Source organism: Schistocerca gregaria, chromosome 8 (assembly GCF_023897955.1).
Source record: "Schistocerca gregaria isolate iqSchGreg1 chromosome 8, iqSchGreg1.2, whole genome shotgun sequence".
In the NCBI taxonomy this organism is placed as follows: Eukaryota; Metazoa; Arthropoda; class Insecta; order Orthoptera; family Acrididae; genus Schistocerca; species Schistocerca gregaria.
In genome coordinates, this window is record NC_064927.1 from 145,291,163 (window position 1) to 145,312,229 (window position 21,067).

General features: G+C 38.8%; 1 protein-coding gene across 3 annotated transcripts in view; it reads left to right on the forward strand.

Annotated features, from left to right (window-relative positions):
- Positions 1-21,067, forward strand: part of LOC126284229 (uncharacterized) — a 333,906-nt gene that overhangs the window by 20,409 nt on the left and 292,430 nt on the right. For all 3 annotated transcript variants that reach the window (XM_049983005.1, XM_049983007.1, XM_049983006.1), the window contains exon 3: positions 1,080-1,337. The gene's annotated coding sequence lies outside the window, so the exon portion shown is untranslated. The remainder of the gene's footprint in view (positions 1-1,079; positions 1,338-21,067) is intronic.

A 21,067-nucleotide genomic window follows, 5' to 3' on the forward strand; every position in this document is an offset into this window, starting at 1 on the left:
GCAAGGCCGTTGCCAGTTATTTAGAAGCATTTAATAAATTTTCTTCCCATTTGTTAGTTAATTGTCAGATGTGATGAGTTCTTGCAATATTGCACATACATTTGAATGTTTTTTGGAGTTGGAGAATAAACTCAAAAACAGCAAGTGAAAATAAATTGTTATTGTGCTGTTGAGCTCATTTAGTGTTGTTAGAAAGGACTGTAATTCAGTGAACAATATTAAAATTATAAGAAACTTAGCTTTGGTTTTATAATTGTCCTCTGTATGCTGATTTCAATGGATCATACATGCAAGCTGTGGAAGAATGCATGTGGTTGTATATTATTTGTGCACTCTGTAAAGGCACTTGGCGCAGTTGCTGATCAAGGATAGTTCAGTCGATAAAAATCAAAAGTGCATGATTAGCATTAATGCCTTTCTGTCACAGTCAGTTTGCACTGATTGCTTTAGCAGAAAGCATTGAGTAAGCTTTGATGTATGAAAGCAGACATGGCACCTGGAGTGAACAATACATGAAGCAAAACTCAGCACGACAAAAACAACACAGAACGATGATGACAGGAGTGCTTGAATTGTACATTTCTCTTAGGTATGTTTGGTTATTGCCTCCTGAGAGTTGAATTTCAGGTGTTATGAGTGCAGAAGTTCCACCAATGCATAGTTGTGAGTGTTTCACTTTTTCCATTGAAAGTCTTTGTGAATAAAAAGTTTCTTTTCTTTACTGAAAGAGTAGAGATTTTGAAACTTGGCTTGCTGATCATTGTTTGTTACCCATTTTCTAGTAAATAGTGAATTGTAGCTCTAGAACTTTCGTATTCTGATACAAGAGTTTGAAATTATTATGCAGGTGTAGTATAATGGCAAACAGTTGGTACTGCATACATAGTCATTCTGTAAATATTACTTCAAACTTTCTCATTGATTATACTCTGTATCTTGACATATATTGTGACCTTTCTTTTCAACAACTTTTGAAATTAGGAAATACATTATACAGTAAAATTCTTTCACTAACTGGCAACACACATAAGCAAAACTTTGCTATATACAATGGAGGCATACTTGTAATTTGTTGGCAGATTACGATCCAGATGGTTGAGCAATATGAAGCTGGTTGTTTCTATGATCCTGACCGCACCAGCAAGGATGATGGCACATGATCCAGAGTTCACTGAGGTGAATTCTGCTCTGTTTGCAGAACTTATGTCCGTGTACGAATTTTAATTTGTTTCTGTTGTGAATACGGATTCTGGACATGTCATACCTGAATTTGAAGGAAGTCATAGTTGTCAACACCAGGGATGCATCACTGCCATCTCACAGTCCCATGTGGAGAGGTTAGTGGTAATGGTTATGTCATATATTGTGTGTCATTAGTCTTGAGGCTGCTGTGACTCCAGAATTTATTAGTGAGTATGTAGTTGATGTAGATTCTAGGAAAGGAAACAGCTGCTGTTTTCTTTAATAATACATTGCAGTGCTTTCCATATTTTACAGATAATGTCTGTCTGTTTATTGTTGTTAAAAATATTAAGCTTTTTTTTATGTTTCATTCATTTTGTGTCTAATGCTACCTAAATGTACATACAGCGAACGTTTGTGTGATGTTTACAGTGTTTTATGCTCACTTGCCAGATAAAGTTAGCTGTGCAACTCATTGGAAGATAAACTTTTTTGGTTTACTCTAAAAATAGCATCATATATGATAAATGTGGATGCCTTCAAAGGTTGATTAATATGGAAGAAACATGATAGGACTGCTGGGGTGATTGTAGCAGGGAAGCCAGTAAAATATCAATATCTCCTACGGAGTAGTAGTCTGTACAGTTAAGAAAAGAGACTTATGGAACAGGGAAAAAAGATTTGTGCTCTTCATGCAGAATTAGAAATGGCATTTTTTGAATTACATAGACTGAAGAGAGAGGGAGAAAATGGGTACTGGGAGAAGGTGACAAGCAATGTGCCGCAGGAGAAAATGCAAGAATTCACATTTCAATCAATCTGACGTGTTATTTGAAATGGGAAAAGAGGCTCAACCAGTTTTTGAGCAAACTAAAGTGCAGCAGATCCAACGGACCAATTTTAAGCCTAGGTCAGTAGAAAATTCAAGTAGATAGGGTAAGAGTCCTCCTGTGTGGTAGCAGTCATGGGAGAGGTGTAGGCCAAATGCTACAGCAAAAGCTAAATGTAGAATACCAGGTCCCAAGCATCCTAAACCTAGTGCCAAGCTTAGCCAGGTGACAGGGAACATAGGGACTTTGTGGAGAGATTTTGATGAAGATCAGGTACTAAAAATAGGAGGAGCAGGAAACAGCCTGGCTAGAAAATTAAGAGTGTAGTATTAAAGGTGACATGAAGGAAATAGGAACAGCATTTGCACCTGAATAGGAAATGGAAGGACAGATTAGCCAAGCACTTTGCAGGAATTGTAATGGCAACCAGAAGTGCACAAGGCAAAATACCTTTGGTGATGTGAGTCAGAAGGGTACATTTTTTTTGGTTAGAGTCAGGTTATAAACACACTCTTGAAAGACATTTGAACATTACAGAACTATAACATCTATAAGAAAATTGAGAAAAGTAAAATTAATTTGTTTCGTGTGAATAGTAGGGAGCTGCAAAACAAGATTGTTGAGCTTCATGCATGTCTAGAACAGTGTCGGCCATGGCATGCCCAACTGCATGTGAGCACAATGTATGGGCAGAAGCCTGGGCTGTCTCAGCTGTGCTCGATGCTTCTCAGAAGTACTCAGCACAATACAATGTATCATGTAGCATTGCGGTGTGGGATTTTTTCGACAGCACGAGTCTCTTCACTTTGGCAGCAGCACTGTTTACCCTTTGCTACTTGTCCATGGTGTAAAAGAAGCTAACAGGTCCAGTGACTGTTTACACAAAACATGCAGTCTAGTGGCCTATTTCCACAAGCCTTTAAAAGGAACAGAAGAGAAAGATAAGAATTCTCAGTATCTCTTTTGTGACACACTGTCACATAATCAATGGGGACTGCAGATTTGCTGTTGAACAACATTACAATACCACACAGAAAGAATTTAAAGGATGATGAAAGAGCAAAAAGTTAACATGATTGACAAATTGGATTCATTGTGCTATACATCAAGAAGCACTTTGTGCTAAATTTGCAGGCATGGAGCACATGATGAAATTGGTGGTACAAACAGTAAATTTTCTGATGTCACACTCATTATCCCCCTGTCAGTTCCAACAGTTTTGAATGCAAGTTAATGATAAGTGTGGAAACTTTATACATCACTTCAAAGGATGTTGGTTAAGTCAAGCGGCATGACTGGAACAATTTTTCAATTTAAACACATTACAGTTGCATTTATGAAGGGAAAAGGAGAGCAGGAACAAATATTAGAACATTTGGAATAGAGTGCAGACCTCACATTTGAAGAGTACTTGACTACCCGCTGTCCACAGTAAGACATTGCAGAGTGAGAAACAACTTATTTCTGCTTGGATGAGGATGCATTTGAAAAGAAAATCATGTGTGAAAAGGACAAATCTTGACAAAGAAAATGTGAGGTTTGAATCATTCATTGTGGCCTTGGAAGATTTACAAGGGAGTTTTCTAAACATTTTGAGGACACTGCCAATGTTAAAGTTGTTTTTAAGCCATTTTTGGGACCATTTGCTGTTTCAGTAAAAGCTCCCAGTGCCCCTGTGCAGGTACAGAGGTTACTAATTGATTGATATGCAGTGTAATTCCTGTTCAAAATGCAAATTCTTTTACATTAAAGCTGACCAGGACATCTGGCTTGTTTTCCTCAGGTAGTGTTTACACATCTACCCCGTCACAGAAGTGCTACAATATTTCGATCAACATATGTGCGTGAAGGGCATTTTTCCTATTATGAAACTAAAAAAAGTCAGGTAACTGTGCAGCTAGGATAAGTGCTATGTCATTCGTGTCGTCCTTTTTGTGTAGAGTTATCACTGAAAAAGGGAATGTTGCAACATACATAAAATTTGTATACAAAGTCAACAATATTGAAACAAATTGTTCTCAGGTAGATCAGAACCTAGAAGCATGGGCTTTTGAGTTGTTGCTGCAGAACACTTCTGTTGTAAATGCAGAAGTGTACAGATCACATCCAGTGATTGTATAAATAGCATTCTCTGTCAAGGAAACCTTCTGGGAACCAAACTGTGATGGCTAAATGCACTGCTCCTACTTAAATGAGCGGCTAATCTTGAGTACATTACTTTTTTGAATATTCTGGAAAAGATGACAGTAAGGAACATGGATGATAATACTTAAGTCTTTTGTCACCTTCTTAAGAAATTAACAACTGCATATTTTAATCTGTATGAAAAAATTACCTGTCCCAATGATGCATTACATATATCACCAAAGACATTGCTTATTAAGTCAGAGCAACTTTTCAGAGCTCTGTTTGAAATTCTTTGCTCTTCTTATGATTAGTATCTCGGAAACAAACAAATCAACCACCTGACATATTTTGCATATATCCTCTCAGTAATGTCTTATGGAATACTTTCCTGGAGCAACTTATCACTTAAAAAGAAAGTATTGATTGCACAAAAGTTAGCAGTAAGAATGCATGATGTTCACCCTTGATCACCATGTAGATACTGTTTCAAGAGGTGAGGAATTTTAATTGCACCTTCACTATATATATACTTAGTAATGGAATTTGTAATAAATAATCCATTGCAATTTGAGAAGTATAGTGGTGTCCGCACCCTAACACTAGAGGGAAAAATTACTTTTATTACCAATTATTAAAGCTGTCAGTAGCTCAGAAAGGAGTTCAATATGGAGCAACAAAAATTTTTGATCATTTACCTTATAATATAAAACGTCTGTTGACATAGTTTTAAATCTAATCCAAAATTATTTCTAGTGGCAACTCTTTTTATTCCAAGGATGAAATTCTGTTTAAAACCTGGTAACCAGTGAAAAAAAGTAGTTTTTAAATGTTGTTTCATAAGTAGGACTAAAAAAATAGTTTCATTAATGTTAACACTTATCGTGTATACATGTCTTACATAACTCTCATTATTCCACAGAATGATATCTTAACATCTGATACTTTATAAAAATTGTTTGCGCTTCTTTTCTGCATTTTTTGTGGAATTATTTCCATTGATCACTGTCATTGCATACGACTGTTGTTAACAGTTTAGGTCCAACTAATAGGTGCTAATTCTGTTACACATTGACTTGTTTTATAATATAAAGGAATTTTGTTCACATGACATTTGAGGAAATTTGTGTGAAGTTGGCACATAAAATGAAATATTTAATTCTCTAAGTAATGATAGAAATTTTCATGTTTTCTTGATTTCACTGTGTAGGCTCAAAAAAGCACAGAAAGCTACTGGCTTTTCTTTATATACATTTTGTGTATGGAGAGAGATCATTTTGCATTGTGGGAAAACAAAAATTCAAGAAAAATAGTCTCTGTGCATATTTCAGAAGCCACCATTGGTCCTAACTGTGTAATATTGGTCTTTTGTCCAATTCAGGCTGTAGAGATTGTGTCTTTTAATGCTTGCATCACAGTGATGAAAAACAAACTTCTTCTGTAAAATAAATACATAAAAGAAAACCTTATAGTATCAAGGTGTTTCAGTTGCCAACAATGTTGATAGTCAGTAGATGGTATGATTGATTGTAAACTGTATCTAGTAAACCTACCACAAGGTATGACTCATTAGTTATTTACTGGGAAGTCAATTTATTGGACATGCATGCTGCCCTGCTTTGTCTCTTAGACGTCTAGTAATGTGGCTGACATGTTATGATTTCACTGTCATATGTATCATCTTTTAGTTTTTCGACTTTCAACATAACATTGCCTCTTTTCAGCATGAGCATGTGTTTTTGACAAATGCTCCATAGCTGAAACTGTTCAATAATAAAAATGAATATGCGATGAAAAGAAGTTTATACCTTTCAGTTACGAATATTTTGAGAGTGGGGAAAGCCTGGATGGAGCAATACGTAAAATAAGGGAAAGGCATCAACTCACCTACAGTAGAATGATGATAGACTGCGTGGCTGAAAAAGAGCCAGTGCTCAAAAGCTAGTGTGAATGTTCTTACATTAACATACAATGTGGGAAAAAATTATTTTAACTGGTTAAGCATCTGCTACTTGCAGATGTGCAGCAAAAACATGAAAAAGTAAAATTTCAGCTGCAATCTCATTTAGCTTAACTGCACATGACTCGTACTTGCAGTCAGGTGGTTGTGTTACGCAAAGATTAGAAGAGCTTTGTAATATGGAATAGTAAAAATAATCATGTAGGATGTTAGAGAATGGGATTTTGTCTTAAATACATTGGAAGCAAAGGCAATGGGAGTGCTGGACATTGTCAGTCAGTCTTGTGTAGTACTTTTGAACATGTTTTCCAAAACTGTCTTGAGCAACTAGTGAGACAGCACACAAACGATAGTTGGTATGCATGTTTCAATATCTGCAAGATTTTGTCCACACAAATTTCTCGTGAGCTGTGTAAAGAGCAGCACCAGTAGTGCCACTATGAAGATGTAAATCAAGTTTGCTTTAAATATACACTGTAACAGTCATGAGCATTTGTTACCTATGAGATTGGAGGTGGTGAGTTGATATTAGCCAAGAATGCCCTTAGGTGACAAGGATGCCATTATTATTACCTCATAGAGTTAAAATAAGGTTGTGCAATAGGGGTACTAGATATTGGATGTTCCTCCCGTGATATTTCAGAAAGACTTGACAGGAATGTAGCCACTGTGTATCATTCCTGGCAGTTGTGGTCATGAAAATGTATGGTCAGACTAAGAGGAACAACCATCATGTTCGGCACATGGCCCAGGTGCTTCATACTGCATCTGCAGCAGCAATTTGAACAGCAGTTGGCAACACAGCAACACAATGAACTGTTACAAATTGGTTACTTCAAGGACAGGTCAGAGCCAGATGCCCTTTAATGTGCATTCCACTGACCCCGAACTACCACCATTTGCAACTTTGGTTCTGTCAGGTGAGAGTTCATTGGTGGAAAGAGTGAAGGTCTGTTGTCTTTTCTGATGAAGGCTGGTTCTGCCTCGGTGTTAGTGATGGCTGTTTGTTGTTTCGAGGGGAACCAGTTGAGGGCCTGCAGCCAACCTGTCTGCATGGCAGGCACACTAGACCTGCACCTACACCTATGGTCTGAGGTGTAATTTTGTGTGACAGCAGGAACACTCTTGTGGTTATCCCAGCATCCTGACTAAATTTGTCTGTCTATCTGGTGATTTGATTTTTTGTGCTGCCATTCATGAACAGCCTTCCAGGGATTGTTTTCCAACAGAATACTCAACCATAAGCCTCTGTTGTAACCCAACATGCTCTATAGTACTTCAACATGTTGCCTTGACCTGCTCAATCAGCAGATCTGTCTCCAATAAAGACCTGCGGGACATCATTGGACAACAACTGCAGTGTCATCCACAACCAGCATTACCCATCCTTGTATTGACCCACCAAGTGCAACAGGCATGCAACTCCATCCCACAAACTGAAACTGACATCTGGCACCTATACAAGACAATGCATGCACGTTTACAAGCTTTCATTCAACATTCTGGTCGTTGTGCTGGTTATTAATGTAGCGGCATTCATTTTTTAGGGCTTGTAGTTGCAAACGTGTGATCTTAACAACGGCGTCAGTATAGAGAGAGGAATTAGTGACCACGATGTCATCATAATGTCTAGAGTTGTTAAAGATAAACAATCAAGAAGGCTAGGTGAGTATTTATGACAGAAAGAGCAGATAAGCAGTTGTTAGCATCCCACTCAAACAATGGTTGGACATCATTTAGTTCCAGTATGATGTACGTAGAGGAATTGTAAATTGTGCTCAGGAGATGTATGTAACGAGTAAGTGCATTGACTGAAAAGACCCACTGTGATCTAATAATAAAATTTGGAAAATGCTTAGGGAACAGAATCTGTTGCAGTCTTGATTCAAAAATGAACACACAAATGATGACAGGCAAAAATCAGTAGAAATTCATGTGGCTGTGAAAAGATCTATGCGTGAAGCATACAATTGCCACCATCATACGTTAACAGAAGACTGTCCGAGAACCCGAGAAAATTTTCCCTCTATATAAGTAGGTCTACGGTTTCTATCCAGTCGCTTGTCAGGCAATCTGGTGGCACAGTTGAAGATTGCAAAAGTAAAGCTGAAGTTTTAGATTTTGTGTTTAAGAAATTGTTCGCACAGGAGAATCGTACAAACGTACTTTTGATTGACCTTCACACAGATTCCTGCATGGATGACATAGTAATAAGCATATCTGCTGTAGAGAAATGTGGATGACATAGTAATAAAAATCCCTGGTCTAAAGAAATGTCTGAAAGAGCTGATAGCAAATAAGGATGCCAGTTTCAAATGGAATCACAGTTTTGTTTTGCGAAGATTACTCAATGGAATTAGCCCTTTATTTATGTTGCATTTATCACATATATCTCAACCAGCACAAAGTCCCAAGCAACTGGAGAAAATGTATTTCAAATATAATAAATTTCCATTGGATGGAAAAACTTTTGTCTGCGAATCAGGGCGATTTTAGAAAGCATCACTAATGTAAGTGAAAGGATAATTAGAGCAAGAGTGAAGTTGGGAAAGAATGGTTTTACTATACTCCAAGCATACACACCTCAGCAAGGGTGCAGCGAGGAAGAAAAAATGAAATTCCTTGAAGATAATGATGATAATCGGAGATCTGAATTCTCAGATCGGCACGGATAGAAATGGATATGAGGAGGTGATGGATCCTTTTGGATATGGAAGACGAAATGTTTGAGGGTGAAGAAGTTCTGAATCTCTGCATAAGGAATCATCTTTTAGTGGAGAATACATTCTTCAAGGAACAAGATAGCCATAAGATTACTAGATATGGCTGGGACAGCAAATCTAAGACAGTTATAGACTATATATTAACAGGCAAAATAATTGGAGGAAAAGTAAGGGACACTTGGGTAGCAACTACAAGTTACTAGTAGCTGATCTAAATTATAAGATGAAAAGTTTGAATGCTGTACAAAGAATGCCAAAAATTAAGGAGCAGAGGTTGAAAGAAGAAGAAAATATGAAAAGTTTCCAAAATCTGGTAGTACAAAAATTGCTAAAACTGAAAGGGGTAGTGTAGAGGAAGAGTGGAACCTGTTTAAAACATAAATAGTTAACAGTACTGTGCAGATATGCGGCAAAACAAAGATTAAAGTGAAAGACAAAGAAACTAGTTGGTGGAACTATAGAGTAAAAGATACGATTAAAAAAACATAAAATGGCAAAGAAAAATATGGAGTTTGAAAAAAGATATCAGAATTAGGTGCTGGTACCTAAAGATGAACATAAGGTGACAACACTGGAGAAGGATTGCCGAGAAAAGAAACTCCAAGCAAAGAGAATTGTGAAAGAAGAAAAGGAGAAGAGTTGGGAAATATTCGCCCAGAAACTAGAGCAGGATAGAAACGGGACCAAAAACTGCTGTATGGGTTATTGAAAAGTAAAAGATCTGATAGAGAAGACATAAAAGCGATTGAAACGGAGGATGGGTATATTATCAGGGACATAGAAAGTATCAGAGAAAAGATGAAGAATTATTTTGAAATCTTACTGAATTTGGGAGTTGGACAAGAAAGTGACCCCAAAGTCATTTAATTAGAGGAAGAGCAGGATCCAATTTCTTGGTTAGAAACTGAGAATTTCCTGGAAGAGATGAAAAGTGGGAAGGTGGCTGGAGTAGATGCGCTGACAGCGGATACGACTAAAGCTGCAGGAATCCATGGAATACAAGGGTTACATCGGGTGCTGGGGGTGATATGGAAAGAAAACAAAGTGCTGGATGAATGGAAAAATGGAATTATAATACCATTGCTCAGGAAAGGTAGTAGAAAGAAATGCACCAACTACCGAGGAATCACACTATTATCACACTGCCTTAAGATAATGGAAAATATCATAGAAAAAAGAGTGCGGAAAACTTTAGAACACCAGCTAGAGGAACAACAGCATGGTTCAGAAGTAATAGGGGAACAATAGATTTCATATAATATAAATTTTGTATATCGTCAGTGAAGAAACAATACCGCGTAAGTAGCAGAGTAAGAATTTTACACGAGAGGCAAAAAACTGTCTTAAATGCCTTATACATTTCACAGCGGCACTAAATTTGCATTTTAGCACTACACGGTATTGGATCAAATAAAAATATGAAACAAAAAAAAAAAAAAAAAAAGAAAGAAAGAAAGAAAGAAAATACAGTTTAGAAAGCTTAATTAAGCCACGTACGCGGAATTGTCTCGGCATTTATGCCATGATATGTTACTTACGCGGTATTTGTTTGTCAGTCTCCCGGCACGACTTGACACATTTATGTCGCTATTTTGTGCTGAGAAAGCTTGTAAGAACACATTTTGGAGCATTTATTGTGTTTTATTGAAAGATTTCATAGAAACATTTTAAATAAATATACTGTGTACATAGTTCCAATAAGGTCTGCACATTTCTTCAAGAAAAATCCTAAATGTCACTCAAAGGAGCAACAGAGAATTACACTGCACTGATACTCATCACATAGTTACCTCCGCGATAATTTTCATTCATAAGGAATGTTGTCATAATGACTATGACAATCTTTAGGAAGAACAGATTTAAGTTTTTTTTCTTGATTTTCAGTCTTTCCCTGCATAGTTTCGGGAAGCAAACATCTCCAAGAATTTTTCTCGGATACCTCGGTAATTCTTGCCACACCCCGTTGAAAGAGCACTTGTAGTAAATAATACCATTTGGGCGGTACTGTAGTGCCCTCAGATGGGTAACTGTAGACTCATTTTTTACAGCTCTTCCAGGCCTAATTGAGTTGTACAGCTACAAACTTTTCTCTGCGTAGTTGATGAAAAAGAAATAATCTAGGTAATGGACTTCGTTTGGCTGTGGCTTTTTTCTCGCTTCTTTAGATATCATAGCGCATTCGCTAGGAAGTGTAACTTTACATCGTTTAAGCTTGCTCTCAATGGAACATTCCATTTGAGTATGGCCTTTCTCCAAAAACTTTTGTGTAATCAATACTGTGCATCAATTGGTAATCTTAAAAGAGCATTTGATAATATCACATTTATGTTCTGATATGTGCAGCAGTCAGAATACAGAATGACTTGAACGGGATTTTCCTTAATCGTTCTGGATAGCGTGTTCACGATGCATGAGGAAAGCATGATGCAACCAAATCACCTTGCGTTTCATCGAACGAGTAACATACTGCATCACGACTTTCTAAATTATACATTATAAAGTAATGAACAGCCAACTTTGTTTTATAATAAACTGCACTTGCACTTCACATTGGAGCTACTTTCATGCCCTGTAAGTCCATGATGTACAGTGAGCAGAGCTTCTGCTGGACTTCTTTCTTGTCAGTATCTTTCTCCATCCTTGACTGCTCTTTCCGTTCTGTGTGTTGCTTCCACACGTCTTCTCTCAAGTTACCAAGCCTGTAATTACAACACAAGTCGCACAGGTCTTTTTGGGGGGAAAGTAAGCTAATATTACCATCTTATAAAATCAAGTTAAAAGTAGCCCAACTTAATGGTGAAACCTTCTCTTCATGACATTTTTTCACATAGAGTCAATACAGCTATTGTTTGGATTGTAGAATAGACTCAAGGTACAAATTCGAGGAGGATTTCCTGCAGTAATGCGACTGAAGTTTCGGAGGAGTGTCCAGGAATTCTTTCATGAAGGTTCTCTCATCTTTCTTCTTCATCTGTTTGATTCTAGGTCATGACGATTCTGTATCAGGACTCATCCCATGTGTAGAATTACCCAGCCAATATCGGGCAGTCCATTCTTTAATCCCAAGAGTATTGAGAAACATCTTTTTGCATACTTCATGTTTCCCCAGCTCATTTTTCAAATGATAAATGAGCGTCCCTTTTCTCCTGAGTTTGTCAGTGTTCTTCCTTGGACATATGGTTGGAATTACGTCCACAAGGTTGATAACGTATGCCTTCCTCTGATCCCATGACAACGTTTCCCAAAATGTTTAAATACTGCCAGCTTATCATCAGCAGAAAACTGATGACACTTCCTTTGAACAGATTTCTGGCACATCTTTGAAGTACATGTTGGACCTAATTTTCGGGCCTCTCTTAGAGTATCATGAGTGGTTTTACCAATTAGACTTCTTTTGTATCTAATATACGCCTGTCCACGCATTCTCAGAATTTTATTGGCATTTTTCTTCCAATTTTCAGAATGTGGTTTAGACTTCCTTTTCCTGTCACTGCTTTCATCACCATAAAATTCGTAGCCTTCACTGTCAGAATCATTATTATTCCCATGACCTTCCAATAATTTATCGGCAAACAATGAGCACCATCGCGTAGCAATGCGTGTGAAGTACTGTCGTCTCTAGTGGAAACTGTGACTCTGGTTTCATTTTGAGCATTGTTGAATACAGCCACTGAAGTTTCTAGATGGAAAAATATTTATAAATTAATTTAAGCAGACAAATATGAAGCTCAAATTCATGTATTTCTGTGAACGACGGCATCAGTAATACTATTAACAATAATCCCAAAAAGATTTACCGAGAACCCAATATATGAAATTGATTCTCCTTCGGTAAATGTAACTTCAGTGTTATGACTTTTCTTGCCTGTTGTTTGTTGTGCATTTACGGGAGATCCTACAAGAAAGTGGACAGTCTAGAAACCTTTGGCAGAAATGAATAAAGCACAGAACGAGTGAGGCGGGGCTGTTCAGGTTTATATCACAATAAGACACTTGCAGTGCTACTAACATTCAAAGGTGAATAATAGAACAATTTCTTACAGCTGTTCAGTCACCCTCAGGAACAATTCTGTGCTTTCATAAGCTGATTTCAGCTGAGGAAGAATTTCTTCAGTAAAAAGTTTGTCGTCTATATCGCTGTCCATTATCACAAATGGAGCTACAAGCATGGAACAACTTTCGAGCACTGTTAAATACATAATAATGCAGTAACAATGTGCTGAGGCTGCGCACGCTTTTGTATTTATGTGGTATTGTTTACAGTTTCCACAGATTGTAGATACACTTTATTTAATTCTCTACAGTTCTGCGGTATTGCTATCTATTTCTTTGCTGTGTCATATACACGGTATTGTTTTAGATAATTTTTTCGTGGTAAATAATTAAAAATTCGGAACTGTGGCGTTAAGAGCAGATGCACGTACGTTTAATGACACATCTGACTTAAAAACAAAAAATTTGCAGTTTGTCATTTAGGCGGTATTGTTTCCTCATTGACGATATGATGGTGCAAGAAAAAAGATTTTGGTAGATCTCCTAAATTCATATGATCTGACGCAGACTGTTTTTCCAACTAGGGTGCAGAAGAGCAATAGCACTCCCATATACAATATTTTTATTTATTCTTCATTGCTAGATGGTCATTCCGTTAGTAAAAGGGTGAATGGCCTTTCAGACCATGATGCACAAATTTTAACACTAAAAGACTTTTGTACTCAAACAAATGTCACATATAATAACAAACCATGTTGGAAAGTTAAACAACAGCAATAGAGAGTTTTTTAAACCTTGTCAAGGAACAAGAGGGGCAGGATGTTGATAGTACCGATAACATATATGATAAATACAATGCTTTCCTTAACACAATTCTCATGTTCTTTGAGAGTTGCTTTCCATTAGAATGTTCTAAACCAGGTACTAGCAGTAGTAGGCATCCTGAGTGGCTGACTAGTGGGATAAGGATATATAGAACAAAGCAGGAATTACATCAAAATGTTAGGAGTAGTCACATTCAAGTTACAGTAGCCTATTACAAACAGTATTGCAAGGTGCTTAAAAATGTTATTAGGAAGGCAAAGAGTATGCGGTATGCAAATAGGATAGCTAATTCGCTGGATAAAATTAAAACCATGTGGTCAGTTGTGAAGGAAGTGTCTGGTCTGCAGCACAAGGTCGACAGTTGAAAGTCAGTTTGTAGTAAAAATATTTCTGTTACTGATAAATCAGATATATGTACAGTATTTAACAATCATTTTCTGAGCATTGCTGATGAATTGAATAAAAATTTAGTTTATACATGGAATCATATAATTTTCTTGGCAAATGCCTTTCCGAGATTGATGTCTGAAATACAAAAGGTCTCGAATGCTAGGCTTATTTTTTGATTTAACTAATGCATTTGATTGTGTTGATCACAAAATATTGCTCTAAAAGTTGGACCATTACGGAATACGGAGAGTAGCTCACAATTGGTTCACCTCTTACTTTAGCAGCAGACAGCAAAAGGTCATTATTCACAATGTTGAGAATGGCTGTGATGTGGGGTCTGAGTGGGGTACATTCAAGTGGGGGGTGCCCCAGGGATCAGTTTTGGGGCCACTCTGTTTTCTCATTTATACAAATTATATGCCCTCTAGTGTTACATGTAACTGTAAAGTATTTCTGTTTGCTGATGACACGAGTTTGGTAGTAAAGGATGTTGTGTGCAACATTGACCAGTTTCAAATAGTGCAGTTCACGACATAAGTTCATAGCTTGTAGAAAATAAACTAATGTTAAATCACAGTAGGACTGTTTTTACACTTTCTAACACACAGTTCAACAAAACCAGACTTTTTAATTTCACAGAATGGGCATGTGATTAGTGAAACTGAACAGTTCAAATTTATTGGTGTTCATATAGATAGTAAACTGTCATGGAAAGCCCACGTTCAGGATCTTGTTCAAAGACTTAATGCTGCCATTTTTACTATTCGAATGGTATCTGCAGTGAGTGATCGTTCAACATGAAAATTAGTCTACTTTGTTTACTTTAATCCGCTTATGTTGTATGGTCTTATATTTTGGTCTGACTCTTCCCATTCTAAAAGGATATTTTTTGCTCAGAAACAGGTGGTTCGGGCAATAAGTGGTGTAAGTTCATGAACCCCTTGTCGACCCCTGTTCATGAGTCTGGGTATTTTGACATTGGCGTTTCAGTCAGTTAATATTTGGCAGAAATCAAACCGTTATTTGGATCGGACTTCCTTAACTCTTGTGCAGAAAGGTGTGAAGTATACTGCTGCATCCATTTTCAATAAGCGACTGCTCAACTTCAAAAATCTTACCAGTCATCCACGCGCCTTCAAATCAAAATTGAAGAGTTTCCTCATGTGTCACTCCTTCTATTCTGCCGAGGAGTTCCTTAAAATATTAGGCCAATTCTTGTTGTATTGTTGATTGTGTTTACGTAAACTTATGGATTGACTTTTTTGGGTTCATTAACATTTTAATTTTATCTGTAATTACTCTCATGTTGTAATTTCATGTACTGACATGTGCTGTGACCTTGGAGATTAGCTCCTCAATTTCGTCCTACGTAAATGTTCCAATAACTTAAATGGGAATCCTGAGGGAAGGCAACATTCTTTTCAAGGAACCCTATTGAGAAAATTTAGAGAATCTGCATTTGCGGCTGCTGAACTATTCTACTGTCACCAACGTACGTTTCACGTAAGGACCACAAAGATAAGACGAGAAATTAGGGTTTTTACAGAGGCGTACAGACAGTTGTTTTTCCCTTGCTCTGTTTGCAAGTGCATCAGGAAAGGAAATGGTTACTAGTGGTGCAGGATACCTTCCACCATGCAGTGTACTGTAGCATGCAGAGTATGTATGTAGTTGCAGATGTAGAATTGCAGTTACATCAACTGCTACATTTTCTTATTGTTCCAAATAGCCCCAGATGTTTTCTGTGGGAGTGATATGGTGGCCAGTGGTAAGATGCAGAAGATTGGGCATTGAGAATGTTGAAATGTTCACAGTAACCTGAATGTGAAGACCGAAGCCCTGTTACAAAAAACATCCTCAAAACATCACATAACCACCACCAGCCTGAAGTACACACATGCTTTAATGGCACCATCATTCAAATAATGTTGCGTAGTTTGAATAGAGGTAAAATCGCGGCGCATCGGGTATCTCTATGTACCTCAGTCAGCTACTGTCCAATACATGTGTTTATTGGCCTGTTGAAGACATGCAGTTTTATTTGCCTATTTGATTCCAGATGTCCATTACATATAGGATCCTCAGCAATGTGCCCTTGGAAACTGGGACACCAGTATAGGTGGACTTGTATTCACTGACAGCAGCAATTCCTTATGGGTTTGAAATCAATTATTGTTGACAAAGTGTGACATTTGGCTCTGGTACCTGTCTAGGATCTTTTTGCTACCACTATTCTTATACCATGTTACATGGTTTCTGGGGATATACCATTCCTTGTAGACATGGTGCACAGTCCACATTGATACACCAACAAATCTGACGACTTCAGTCACAGTGCCACCGTCATGCGCATGTCCAAACATATTAGTTACTTTTTGTCATTTTGCCACATCTCCATGCTATGGTACAATCATGGACATGTCCAAACATAATAGCTCCATTGTGTCTTCATGTTGACCCACCTTATCATGTTGATTCCATACAAGGGACTGGCACATAGACAGCACTCTACTACCATGATTATATTGGCAGATATGACTGCCTGGCACCAGTTCTTATTCGAACTAACAACACAAGGAAAAACAAAGCCGTAAAAGAGAGAGGTAATTTACTGGTCTTGGAGTGATATCAACAAAAATATAATGAAAGTAGTTTACATGTGTCGAATACATTAATAACTGAGAGGCTGGAGGCCCATACGTGCCCTTATAAAGACACTGTCCCTCTCAGGTGTCGCTGGTGTAGTGCTGCACATGCATATAGGACTTTGTGGTGGTGGTGGTAGTGGTGGGTGACTTAAGGTAGTTGCAGACCTGACATTTGAATGCCGGTGTGCACTACACTTGTAGTGGCCCAACTTATATCCACTGTGTTTGGTAGGTATAGTAACGGGAAAGTTATTGCACGACTCCTTGAAAGAATGTTCTTGGTGTCTGTAGCAATGCTGGGGGCAGCAGCCAAAGGCTAGAGAAGTTTCTGGCCCACCCAGACCAGCACTACGGGTGAGGGCATCCCTGCAGCTGTGGATTCAGGGGCAACCTATGGACAGGACCGGTGGCACAACTGGTTCCAGTTGTTTGTCACGAGGCAATCTTAGCTGCAAACCACAAAGACATGGCAACCACACTGGCTGTGCACGTTGGCCCGAATCCGTTGCAGGCACTATCCAAATGCCCTGGTCCATACTGATGTGCTAGGTGAGAAAGTTGACGAAGTCCTTGAAAGGTTGCATCACGAACTTGTCCGAAACAGGTTGCATCATGAACTTGTCCAAAACCAGGGTGCAAGACAAACCTTTTTTGAAGAATATTTTCGACAAGGCTTTGACAGTTGCATCTGCTGTTCCTGAGGAGTACGAACAACATAAGGAAAATGAGAAAAAGTATCAGTTGCCAATAATCAGAAAGTAACTAAAAAAGAATGAAAATCAATGTGGAGTCTTCCAAAGGCTGTCTAAGTGCTGGCCATGGCAAAAGAAGGAGTGTGTGGTGTCCCCTACGTACCTGAACACTTGTGGCAGACCATGACAAGGTGTTCCATCTCCCGATTAATGCCTGATCAAAACACATGACGACGCACCAACAGTTCTATGCAAGATATCCTCCAATGAGCTTGATGTAATAAACAGAGGACTTTGTGCTGCAGATCCACTGGAACCATGGCCTTTGGAGTAAATTCTTCTGTTGATAGGAGAATAAAGCCATCCAAGAGTGAGAGGTGATGGCGCAGTACAGAAAAACTTTGAATCAGTTTAGATGCCTCATGTGGCAGATGGTTGGGCTACCCATGTTGTATCATTCGTACAACGTGCTCGAGCAGTGGGTCAGCCACCGCAGCAGAGGCAGTATGGGAAATGGTAGGGGGAAAACCATCCACCATGTGCCTCGCCTTCATGCCCAGTTGAAAACAAAGCAGTTCCTCGTAGTCAAACAAGGGGTAAGGACCCATGGGGACAGGACTGAGCATCCACGTTTGCATGTTGTGATGTGGGATGAAAATGAATCTCATAATTGCTCAGGGACAAGGACAGAGTCCAAAGTTGAAGATGATCCGGGGCTAAATAGGGAAACCAAGATCTTATTGTTGATAATTAAATGAAATTTGCACCATAGAAGAATTTTTTTGAGGCATAGACAATAGCAAGAGCCTGTTTTTCCACCTGGAATAATGTTGCTGAGTTTAGTGTTTTTGATGCAGAGGCAGTAGGCTGTTAGAGCTATCTGAATGGTGATGAGCCACAACTGCTCCCACCCTGTACTGGGCCATGGCCAAGACCATATGCTTGCCAGGCTGAAATATTGCAAGATTCGGCACAGAGTGAAGAGTGTTTTCAAACTGCAAAAAAGCATGCTCACAGGCTACAGACCAAAAAAATGGAGCAGTTTTAAGAAACAACAGATGCAAGGGATGGGTGATAGAAGCTGCTCTGGGAATAAACTTGTGACAGTGTGCCACTGTGCTGGGGAATGCTGAAAGCTCTTGTAGATTAGGCAGATGGGGAAAAGCCATAATGGCAGTGATATGTGCCAGGAAATTCCGTTACACAAATAAACAGAGGAATGCTGGAAAAGTGAGGCCTAGGGAGATTACATTTGAGGCCCATAGCCTGTAGAACAGTAAACAAAGAATGGAGGATATGCAGGTGATCCTCAGTGGTAGCACCTGTCACAACAATATCAACAAGATAGTTAATACACTGACTATTGATGTAACCTGTTCTAAAAAATATTGAAAGATGGCAGGCACATTAGTGACACCAAATATTAGCCATTGATACTGATAGAGGCCGAAAGGTGTATTAACCACAAGCAACTCTTTTGATGCCTTGTCCAGTGGAATCTGAAGGTAGGCTTTGGTCAAGTTTATTTTCGAAATGAATTTAACCGACCCCCCCCCCCCCCTCCCTCCCTCCCAGCCAACTTTGTGAGCAACTCATGGGGATGAGTAGGGGGTAAAAGTTGCTAAAGAGCTGTAGCTAACTAGATGGCTTCTTTGCAAACACTAAGGGTGTAGTCCATTCACTTGAGGAAATCAGTCTAATCCCTCTCTGTGATGTGCATGTGTATGTGTATTTGCACGAGCCACACCTTTGAAAAGTGAGAATGGGCAGAGGATTTGAGTGTAATATGTGCCTTGAAATTGTCTGCGTAACGTAACCTAGAGCAAACATCTGAAAACTCAGAACACAAGGAATCCAATTCATGATAAGGCACTTGGTTCTGACACTAGATGCACTGCACCTGCAATAGAAAAACAAAAAATAGCAAAGGCATCTTACTCAAACAAATTTTCAGTACTTGCATCATTATCCACCACAAACCAGTGTAAAGTTTGATCTAATTTGCAGACAATTTTGAACTTAACATAAAACAGTATGAATTTCAGTGTCCAGTGATTCCTACAATGACTCCTGGGAGAGGGGAGTTGAGATGTCATACCATTGCTAAGTGCCCTTCTCCCTTTTTTCCTTTATGACAAGAGGATCACTGCTTCGCGGAGGCTGTGTGAAACAAGAAAATACGAAAAAAGTGGTATTCACTGTTCCTTCTGCTGACAGTATGTTTGTTTTGTCGGCCTGGTTGAGTTGGTTGTGTCTGGCAACCACCGCTTCCCACAACATCCTAAGCTCCATGCACCAGGGCTGCTCGCTGCCAGCAATGGCAACATCATTACAAGCATTTAATTGGTGGCCCGTGGCGTGGAAACACATCAAACTAGTGTGCAGTATTCAAGACCTTGTGTAACTCAGTGTCCTCAGACTGGAGGGCACATTGACGCACCACCTTATCTGGGGCTGAACAAATGATTGCGGTTCTGACTATGGTGCCTGCATAAGACTCCTGAGACTTAGCTGTGATGAACCAACACTTTCAACGTAAACTGTGAAGCTCAGCTGCCCAAGCTCAATATGATTACTGTTGCTGTTTGTGATTGGTAGAATTCAACATGTGCATCAACGACATGGTTACACTGATAAGGGGCTAGTAAACTACACATACTGTTAAAAGAAAGTGACAATCTCTTACAGGAGAGCTAACCAGCACAGTAAGTGATACATATTAGGGGGTATCCAAGATAAGAGTCTTACAGATCTTCTTGTTGACCACGCGGAATGCCACAAAATATTGGTGAAGCTGCTTTTTGTACTACAAAGGAAGAGCCGAACAGCAGGAGAGATCACAGATTCCAAAACACATGAAAATTCACTCGAGCCTCATCACCTCCTGTCTTTAAACTAGGAGCACAAGGAAACACACAGCCATTGTGTCACAGAGTTACATCAGCAAGATTACAGTCGAAGTAGTTTACACTTCTCAAACACAGTAACAAATAGGGGCTCAGAGGCTTATACATGCCATTATAAAGACGCTATCCCTATAGGGGTGTCACTGGTGTAGTGCTGCACACATGCAGCGGACATGGTAGTGGCAGTTGGTCATCGGACTGTTGTTGGTGGCCATCTTGGGTAGTTGCGGGCATGCTGTTTGTTGGTGTGCGCTATACTTGCCGTAGTGCCCCAATTTACGTGTGCTGTTGGTGGTAGATGTTGTAACCGGCAAAATATTACAGTTCTGTACCATCTACAAAGCTCCATAACAATCAGTGTTCTCTTTGTAAGGGGATGACCTATGTTTTATCTTGTGAGCTAATTCTGATGTATTGAAAATATAGGTTTCTGCAAAACAGTGGGGAAATTTTGTTAAGCAGTGTACTGGTCCTTGCCATTCTTGTAATATTCTCTTCCAAATATATGCAACACACAGTTTTTTGTTGATACTACCTCAAATGACTGGTGGAACATATTCCATGCAAACTGATGAAGATCAGCATGGTATGGCAATTAATCACTTTTATTTTTAAAAAGGAGTCTGCAGTTCGTGGTCTTGCAGTAGTGTTCTCGCTTTCCGTTTACGGGATCCGGGGTTCGATTCCCGGTGGGGCTAGGGGTTTTCCCTACCTTGAGATGACAGTGTTTGTTATGTTGTTGTCGTCATCATCATCATCATCATCATCATCATCATCATTATCATTATTATTAT